This window comes from Oncorhynchus mykiss, chromosome 1, assembly GCF_013265735.2.
Source record: "Oncorhynchus mykiss isolate Arlee chromosome 1, USDA_OmykA_1.1, whole genome shotgun sequence".
In the NCBI taxonomy this organism is placed as follows: domain Eukaryota; kingdom Metazoa; phylum Chordata; class Actinopteri; order Salmoniformes; family Salmonidae; genus Oncorhynchus; species Oncorhynchus mykiss.
Window position 1 is genome coordinate 52,494,030 of NC_048565.1, and position 10,624 is coordinate 52,504,653.

The 10,624-nt window shown below is 43.3% G+C and overlaps 1 long non-coding RNA gene across 1 annotated transcript; it reads right to left on the reverse strand.

Moving 5' to 3' along the window:
* Window positions 1–5,309: 5,309 nt before the first annotated feature.
* On the reverse strand, window positions 5,310–9,734 carry LOC118964321. The gene is made up of 3 exons (XR_005051372.1): window positions 9,592–9,734; window positions 6,232–6,402; window positions 5,310–6,026 (listed from the first exon to the last, which is right to left on the reverse strand). It is a non-coding gene; the product is annotated as an uncharacterized LOC118964321 (long non-coding RNA).
* Window positions 9,735–10,624: the final 890 nt, after the last annotated feature.

A 10,624-nucleotide genomic window follows, 5' to 3' on the forward strand; every position in this document is an offset into this window, starting at 1 on the left:
CAACCTGACAGAGCGTGAGAGGATCTGCAGAGAAGAATGTGAGAAACTCCACAAATACAGGTGTGCCAAGCTTGTAGTGTCATACCCAAGAAGACTCGAGGCTTCAATCGGTGTAGATGAAGGGGAGGAGACAGGTTAAAGAAGTATTTTTAAGCCTTGAGACAGATTATGTATGTTTGCCATTCATAGAGTGAATGGGCAAGACAACATATTTAAGTGCCTTTAAATAGGGTATGGTAATAGGTGCCAGGCGCATTGGTTTGTTACAAGAACTGTAACACTACTGGGTTTGTAACACCGTTTCCCGTGAGTGTCAAGAATGGTCCACCACCCAAAGGACATCCAGCCAACTTGACACACCCGCACGGCTGACCAGCATCACCACCCTGGATGGTTCCGACCTTGAATATGTGGACATCTATAAGTACCTAGGTGTCTGGCTAGACTGCAAACTCTCCTTCCAGACTCATATCAAACATCTCCAATCGAAAATCAAATCAAGAGTCGGCTTTCTATTCCGCAACAAAGCCTCCTTCACTCACGCCGCCAAACTTACCCTAGTAAAACTGACTATCCTACCGATCCTCGACTTCGGCGATGTCATCTACAAAATTGCTTCCAACACTCTACTCAGCAAACTGGATGCAGTTTATCACAGTGCCATCCGTTTTGTCACTAAAGCACCTTATACCACCCACCACTGCGACTTGTATGCTCTAGTCGGCTGGCCCTCGCTACATATTCGTCGCCAGACCCACTGGCTCCAGGTCATCTACAAGTCCATGCTAGGTAAAGCTCCGCCTTATCTCAGTTCACTGGTCACGATGGCAACACCCATCCGTAGCACGCCCTCCAGCAGGTGTATCTCACTGATCATCCCTAAAGCCAACACCTCATTTGGCCGCCTTTCGTTCCAGTTCTCTGCTGCCTGTGACTGGAACAAATTGCAAAAAAAAAAAATCGCTGAAGTTGGAGACTTTTATCTCCCTCACCAACTTCAAACATCTGCTATCTGAGCAGCTAACCGTAAACAGCCCACCCATTTTTACCTACCTCATCCCCATACTGTTTTTATTTATTTACTTTTCTGCTCTTTTGCACACCAATATCTCTACCTGTACATGACCATCTGATCATTTATCACTCCAGTGTTGTTAATCTGCAAAATTGTAATTGTTCGCCTACCTCCTCATGCCTTTTGCACACAATGTATATAGACTCCCCTTTTTTTCTACTGTGTTACTGACTTGTTAATTGTTTACTCCATGTGTAACTCTGTGTTGTCTGTTCACACTTCTATGCTTTATCTTGGCCAGGTCGCAGTTGCAAATGAGAACTTGTTCTCAACTAGCCTACCTGGTTAAATAAAGGTTAAATAAAAAATTACATTTTAAAAAAATTGGAGTCAACATGGGCCAGCATCCCTGAGGAACGCTTTCGACACCTTGCAGAGTCCATGCTCCTACGAATTGAGGCTGATCTGAGGGCAAAAGGGTGGGGGGGGAATAAAAATATGCTTACCAGTCACATAATAAGTAGCATAGACATACTCTGTGTGCAATAATAGTGTTTTACTTTATTTATTAATGACTACCTCATCTCTGTACCCCACACATACAGATAATTGTAAGGTCCCTCAGTCGAGCAGTGCAAAACCTGGTTCAGTTTGCGTTCCACCAGACACTACCCATTCACATTTCAGCAGGACAATAACCTAAAACACAAGGCCAAATCCACACAAAGTTTTTACTTAAATCTACTTGAAAATCTATGGCAAGACCGATTGGTGATCAACAACCAACAAATCAACAGAGCCTGAAGAATTTTCTTTCTTTTATTTTTTATTATTATAAAAAAAAAATTTTACTCCTTTTTCTCCCCAATTTTGTTGTAGTAGCTACTATCTTGTCTCATCGCTACAACTCCCGTACGGGCTCGGGAGAGACGAAGGTTGAAAGTCATGCGTCCTCCGATACACAACCCAACCAAGCCGCCCTGCTTCGTAACACAGCACGCATCCAACCCGGAAGCCAGCCGCACCAATGCGCCGGAGGAAACACCGTGCACCTGGCCACCTTGGTTAGCGCACACTGCGCCCAGCCCGCCACAGGAGTTGCTGGTGCGCAAGGACACCCGTACCGACCGAGCCCTCCCTAACCCGGGCGACGCTAGGCCAATTGTGCGTCGCCCCATGGACCTCCCGGTCGCGGCCGGTTACGACAGAACCCAGGCTCTGATGGCACAGTAGTACAGCTGCAGTACAGCGCCCTTAACCACTGCGCCACCCGGGAGGCCTAAGCCTGAAGAATTTTGAAAACAATGATGGACAAATATTGCACAATCCAGGTGTGGAACGCTCTTAAGAGACTTACCCAGAAAGACTTATCCTGGGTAATCGCTACCAAAGGTGCTTATAGAAAGTTTTTCAATAAATTGGCATGTTTACACTTTGTCATTATGGGGTATTGTGTGTAGATGGGTGAGAAAAAAAATATTTAACCTATTTTGAATTCAGGCTTTAACATAATAAAATGTGGAATAAGTCAAAATACTTTCTGAAGGCACTGTGGGTATTTGTGGTTGCTGAGCTCTTGTCCTGTCTAATGGCTTGTCTCTTTAGATGCCTGTTTAGAATGGATAGAGTTATGCAATCTGCCTGAGAGATGGTTCTCAAACGGCATCCTATTCCCCATATAGTGCATTCATTTTGGTAAAAAGTAGTGCACTACGTATGGAATATGGCACAATTCGGGCCACACAAGTCTGTCTGACTCTTCCTATTCTCTGTCCAAATGTAACTGCCTGGAAACAAATGCTGATGGTTTTCACATGAATCCAAAACTCCGGAAGTGTATTACAGGGATGGGGAAGTGGGATTTTGCAGGATTATATGAACTAGGTTACACACTAGAGGGAGGCCATAAATGTCACTCAGTCCTTTAAATACAGGCTGCTGCTGGGTGAAGTAGGACAAAACCTCAAGTATTCTACTATGAATTATAATGCCTGTTCCCACCCCTGCTCATTATAGAAAAGTGGGTACAGGGATGAGGGAAAAAAAAAAAAAAGAGCGCACGAAAACGGGTGAGGAAAATAAACAGAGAGCACGAGAGAGGGTCTTCACCCTTACAAAATAATAATTACACGAAATCAGAGCCCAATTGACCCCCAATGCTCTCTGGTGAGCCAACCTGGTCCTGGTCTTAACTGATGGAGATCGTGTCCCATGGCAGCGGAGGAGGCTCTGACTGCCTGCCACATGTTGTGTTCAAAGCCCCCGAGGTAGTGGGAGTGCACCCCTGGCTCGGTTGGCTGGAGGTTTTATTCCCTGAACACATAGGCCTTCAGAGGAGTGCTCAATGATGCCACCTGGAGGTAGGAGTAGGGTATGACATTTGTTGGTTTTTCCATTTGGCCCCATTCAATAAGCTGCTGGTGATGTTAGTTATGTAAATGTACATAACCATGTATTGAATAAGAGTGATATTAATAGAATGTGTTGCTATAGCCAAGTCATCCACATAGCAGATACAGGAGGGGCGGCACATATACATGATTTAGCAATAATATGACAATGACAAGTCCCCTTGTGGGGATCTACAAATCGCTCAAAGTCCTCACAAGGATAGTAAAACAAGGAAAATTCTCCCACATCAAATATATTGATACATACAGTGATGATTGAAAAAGAAAATTCAAAAACGTCAAAAATGTGATTTTTCTATGTTATATATATATATATATATAATTTCCACACTATGAGTTTGGAATAATACTGTTCAATTTTGAAAATTAAGATAATGTGAAAATGAACGACTCTGTACCGGTATCCCCTGTACATAGCCTCGCTATTGTTATTTTACTGCTGCTCTTTAGTTATTTGTCATTTTTATTTATTTTTAAGGTACTTTTTCTTAAAACTGCGTTGTTGGTTATGGGCTTGTGAGTAAACATTTTACTGTAAGGTTGTATGCGGCGCATGTGACAAGTACAATTTCATTTGATTTGATTGACAATGCCCTTTATGCGTAAGAGCTGTTTGAAGACTGCTTGAAATTTCCGGCTGTTTTGGTAGGATGGAGTTTAGGCCTTCCGTGGTGTTATCACCATGCGGAGAATTAGTTAAACCAAGGGGTGTTTTCACATATAATCCTCTTTAAAAGAACCGATCTCAAGCCTCTTTAAAGTGAACTCTGGGGTAAAAAAAAAAAAAAAAAGTGAAATAACTTGGTTACTGTACCTTTGTATTCTCAATGCACCCTCCCCTTAATGAGGACTCAACTCTTTTGTCAGTTCACTTTACCTATTTTGTGATCCGAGTCCTCTTTGAATTCACATTGATATACGTTTAGAAAGGAAACAATACTTTTTTTCACTCAATGCACTCTGGGTTTTTACAATGTGCTGGACAAGCCATTCCATCAGAATGTATTATCAGACAGCTAGATACACCTACTTATATTTTGGGAGGCAATAGATTGCATTTAGTTCAAATATAAGACAATAATTGTAATCCGAGGATACTGTTAACATGCAAAAATGATTGGTAACTAAATAGCAGAAGAATAACTGCAGATGACATAATGTTATGCTTAAAAATTGTACACTCAATGTAGGCTACTGCCCCTTTAAGAGCTAAAATAGATTTTGTTGTGATTCTCACCAAATATGTTGTCTTTTCACACTATTCAAACCCCACAATCGACTGAACAGCTTGAGAAGCTCTCTTAGCCTACAGATCACATATTGAAAACAAATCATTTGAACTAAAAACCACACATATTCTGGAATTTCTAAGCATCCTTGACAATCGTTAATCAACATCCAAAAACGGCAATACGTTTTTTGCTTGAACCTGCACATCATCATCTTCTCTCTTTTGGCACCAATGTGAGGGCTTATGCCAGGGGAAACAACGTTTGCAGTAATCTAGGTGTGGGGCGGGAATAATGACAAGGGAACCTGGGGAGCTTTATGTCCACATTGTCCTATTAAAGGGAACCCAAACTCAGACCCCCTCTCGAACCAAAACCAAACCCCCTCTCGAACCAAAACCAAACTCAGACCCCCTCTCGAACCAAAACCAAACTCCCTCTCGAACCAAAACCAAACCCCCTCTCGAACCAAAACCAAACCCCCTCTCGAACCAAAACCAAACCCCCTCTCGAACCAAAACCAAACCCCCTCTCGAACCAAAACCAAACCCCCTCTCGAACCAAAACCAAACCCCCTCTCGAACCAAACTCAGACCCCCTCTCGAGCCAAAACCAAACTCAGACCCCCTCTCGAACCAAAACCAAACCCCCTCTCGAACCAAACTCAGACCCCCTCTCGAGCCAAAACCAAACTCAGACCCCCTCTCGAACCAAAACCAAACCCCCTCTCGAACCAAACTCAGACCCCCTCTCGAACCAAAACCAAACTCAGACCCCCTCTCGAGATGGCTCTAAGTTCAGTTAGTTTCGGGGCTCTTTTGAGGGGTTTGAGTCCCTTTGGAGTGTTCACACTGCACAAACAAATTCTGCAAACTGCACTGAGTTCACAAACATTTGGCTGAAAGGGACTACGTGTAAAAACACTAAGAAAGGGAGTTCCAAATCTCTCTGCCAATAAAAGCACATTTTCAGTTTTCCCCTCTCTACTCAGACCACTCCCAGGCAGTCCTAGCAAAAATCTTGCTTGAGAAATTGCCCTTTGCTAAAAATCTATTTTTGTTTATTTTTGACCATAATTGAAAACAATCACAGTAAGGTACTCAATTGTTACCGAGAAATGATTTGATATTGAAATAAAAATGACTACTAGGACCTTTAAGAAATTGTGAGGGCCTTCCTTCCTCATTGTCCACCTTGCCATCCATGAGAGGGTGTGTGTGTGTGTGTGTGTGTGTGGGTGTGTGTGTGTGTGTGTGAGATCATCAGCACCACACTCCAGACAGTGTAATGAGTCATGCCATGTGACAAAGCTTAACTTTGGGCATTTGGGGTTTCTTGATGTTTCCACCATCAGATCAGAGCCCATTTTCTCTGTGGGAGAGAAGGAAAAATGAGTTTTTTTACTAGAAGGCTGTGTCTGAAAATGTTACTTAGTCTTCGAATCCTTGCTTCCTCTGTCCTCGTTTCATCCATACCCGAGGAAGGGACCTTTGATAATCTCCTCCAATACACTTTGAGACAAAATTAGCGTGCTGTGCTGTTCTGAATCTACGAAGCTATTCTATTCCATACTCACTTGAGGATTTGCTCCAAGGTCTGCGAGTCGCAGAAGAAATGGCTCCAGCCCATCTTGATGGTGCCAACGATGACGTTCTTCTTGAAGGCGTCAGAACCCAGCTCCTGTAGAGCTCCTCACAATCATTTAGAGGGATCTGGAACACACCCAGCATGAAGCCCGGGATGGCACCTGAGAAGGAGGAGAAGGATATTCAGCCACATGTGGAGGACGACGGAAGTACATTTAACAAATGCTTCTTTGTTAGGCTATTTAGACCAACAGGTTTTTAGAGGAGAAACATACATAAACACACACCCTTGTAAATATACACTATAAGCACTACAGCCTCCCTTGACACTCCCTCCACAAGGAATCCAAGATGCTATCTAATAATGGAACCACAATGTAAATCTCATTCTTCGAGTCCCCCATATACCAGCTTGGGTCAAATACTATTTGATGTCATTGCAAATACTTTATCCGTAATTCATTGTGCTTGCCTGGCTATTGTCCAATAGAATAGTCCCAAAAATGGATAACCTTGCACATTTGTCACTCCAGGCAGGCAAGAGCAAATGCTCAAAATAAATGTGAAAGATTTCAAATAGTATTTGAAGTGAACCCAGGTCTGAGGCTTAGAGAAGAGAGCGGCTGGATGGGAGACTAATTGCCGGCAGGATAATCCGTTATGGGCATCATTACTCAGGGATGATCCATCCACAGCCATTGACTAGGATTAAAATGGCCACTAATGAATCAACCATAGTGAGAGGCACAGGCAGATATCTGCTAGCTTCCTCCAGCACCAGCATCACCTGACCACATGGAATATACAGTGCATTGAGAAAGTATTCACAACCTTTAACTTCTTTCACATTTTGTTGTTACGATCGGTGAGAGATGGATTGGACCTAGGTGCAGCGTGGTAGGCGTACATTTGACTTTTATTCAACTACACACAAACAAGATCCCACAAAACTAAAGGTTAAAAAAAAGGCTGCCTAAGTATGATCCCCAATCAGAGACAACGATAGACAGCTGCCTCTGATTGGGAACCATACCCGGCCAACAAAGAAATAGAAAAACTAGAATGCCCACCCAAATCACACCCTGACCTAACCAAATAGAAAAATAAAAAGGATCTAAGGTCAGGGCGTGACAGTACACCCCCCCCCCCCCCCCCCCCCCCCCCCCCCCACCCCCCACAGGTGTGGACTCCGGCCGCAAAACCTGACTCCATGGGGGAGTGTCTTGGTGGGCATCTAGCCTCGGTGGCGGCTCCGGATCGGGACGTAGACCCGGGACGTAGACCCTCATCTCTGTACCTCACACAAACAATTATTTGTAAGGTCCCTCAGTTGAGCAGTGAATTTCAAACACAGATTCAACCACAAAGACCTGGGAGGTTTTCTAATGCCTCACAAAGAAGGGTACTTATTGGTAGATAGCAGACATTGAATATCCCTTTCAGCAAGGTGAAGTTATTAATTACACCTTAGATGGTGTATTAATTTTTTCCTGAATACAAAGTGTTTATGTTTGGGGCAAATCCAATACAACACATTGCTGAGCACCACTCTCTATATTTTCAAGCATAGTGGTGGCTGCATAATTTGTATGGGTGTCCTTGTAATTGTTAAGGACTGGGAAGTTTTTCAGGATAAAAACATAAATGGAATTGAGCTAAGCACAGGCGAAAACATGGTTCAGTCAGCTGTCCAACAGACACTGGGAGACAAATGCACCTTTCAGCAGGACAATAACCTAAAAAACAAGGCAAATCTTAACTGGAGTGGCTTACCAAGACGACATTGAATGTTCCCAAGTGGCCTAGTTACAGTTTTGACTTAAATCGTCTTGGAAATTTATGGCAAGACTTGAAAATGGCTGTCTAGCTATGATCAGTAACAAACTTGACAGAACTTGAAGAATTTTAAAAAGAAAATAGTGCAAATATTGTACAATCCTGGTGTGCAAAGTTTATAAAGACCCAGAGTCACAGCTGTAAATCGCTGCCAAAGGTGATTCTAACATGTATTAACTTGACTTATGTAAATGAGATATTACTGTATTTAATGTTCAATACATTTGCAAAAATGTCTATGAACATATTCCCACTCTGTTATTATGGGTTATTGTGTGTAGATAGGCGAGACTATTTTTTTGTGTATCCATTTGGAATAAGTCAAGGGGTGTGAAAACTTTCTGAAGGCACCGTATGTGACACGCCTGCATCATCTTGCCCTGAGACAAAATGTTACTCTGATTCTCCAGTAGCCTTTCCTCCGTTTCTCACCAGTTGTCAGACCCCTACTACTACCTGCTCTAAAATACCAACCCTATCTACTCCCAGCAGCTCCTTCCTAATCCAACACACAACCCAATTCCAAAACCAGCTGGAATTCCCCAAAGCTGTTTCTGCCTTCCTGCTCCACTCCCTCTGGGGCCCAATCCCTTCTTTGGGAGAGGAGAGAGAGGATGCCCCTGGGTTGGCGGCCGCTGCTGCCAGCCACCATCCCAGAAAAGAGACCCTTGTCCCGAAGCTGGCATGGCAGGGTGTACCCAGACCAGCGTGACCAAAGTGGGCAGCCGACAGCAGATGTGGTGGTCCAGATGTGTCTGTCCTTAATGTGTGCACTTCACTTAGCCTATCTGGTGGAAGGGGATTACCCTGTCCATTGACTGCAGCACACACTTGCCAGCTGTGTCTCTCTCTCTCTCACACACACACACACACACTGGCCGGCCATCTGAGCGCTAAGGGCTAGACTGGCTACTTTCAACTGGAGAGGTTTAAGGAAATGGATATGAAAGAGGGGAATAGGGGCAGAGGGGCAGGCAGACAGAGAGAGAGAGCATGTCTGGGTCAGATGTGGAAGTTCTGCGGTAGCTTCTTTGCGAGTGGGGAAAGCATTAGTTCTCTTTCGACTGTGATAAAGAGACATGGCCAGGATATTGAGAAGAGAGGCAGGGAGTTATGGTAAACAGCACCACAATGTGGTGGTTTAGCCTAAGATCCTAGAATATTAGACAGACTAGACCGTCAGACAATACACGACATGATAGCCTACAGTCTGCATGTCGTTGGATTTTTAGGGATTTCCTTTTCTCTGGAATCGCTGGCTTTTACTTGAAAACTCTAGTATAAACTGGAGACCATTGTAATCAAGTCTCAAATAAGAAAAGAGATCTGTTGAATTGAGAGCATGCCCAAAACAGTACAAAAGGATAAATAGACCAAAGATTTGACATCCATTTGCCCTACAGGCCCCATAATGTTCCATTAATCTACAGATTAGAGAGCAGGGCTAAGGGCCAAGGCTAGTACAGGAACCAGTGATAGAAAAAGTACCCAATTGTTATTAAAAGTAAAGATACCTGTAACGGCTGTTGTCCTGAGAAGGAGAAGACCAAGGTGCAGCGTGGTAAGTATTCATAATACCTTTTAATAAATATGAATACTTGGAGAGAAAAACAACAACCGAACAGTTCTGCAAGGTGCAATACACAAAACAGAAAACATCTACCCACAAAACCCATGTGGGCAAGAGCTACCTAAGTATGGTTCTCAATCAGAGACAACGACAGACAGCTGTCCCTGATTGAGAACCATACCCGGCCAAAAACAAAGAAATACAAAAACATAGAAAAAAATACCAGAATGCCCACCCTAGTCACACCCTGGCCTAACCAAAATAGAGAATAAAAAACCTCTATGGCCAGGGAGTGACAATACCTTAATAGAAAATGACTCAAGTAAAAGTCACCCAGTCAAATACAACTTTTTAAAGGTCTAAAAGTATTTGGTTTTAATTATACTTATGTATCAAAAGTCAAAATCATTGCAAATTCCTTATATTAAGCAAACCAGATGGCACCATTTTCTAGTTGTTTTTATTTATGGATAGCCAGGGGCACACTCAGACATAATTTACAAATGAAGCGTGTGCTTACTGAGTCCGCCAGATCAGAAGCATTAGGGATGACCAGGGATGTTCTCTTGATAAGTGCTTGAATTTGTCACATTGGCATGAACGAGTCGGGAGACAGGCGCAGGATTGCGTAATAGTTATTTTTTTTATTAAGCCTAAATTACAGCGTGCCGTGTAAAGGCACAGGGACGAAGAGCAAACAAACGTAACAAAACACAGGGTAGAAACCCAAACAAAAGAGCGAGGAGTACCTCGAATAAATCACACAAGCTCACAATGATTAACATACGGGACGAGACCCATAATCAACTGCGCAATCCACAACGGCACGAAAGCCATAACACACAGCACAGGTACTCACACGCTCCAACGGACATTGTAACAATAATCAACAGCCCAATGGAAACCAAAGGGAACACTTATACAAGTACTAATCAGTGGGAATAGGGGACAGGTGTGCATAATGAAAGTTCTGTAGG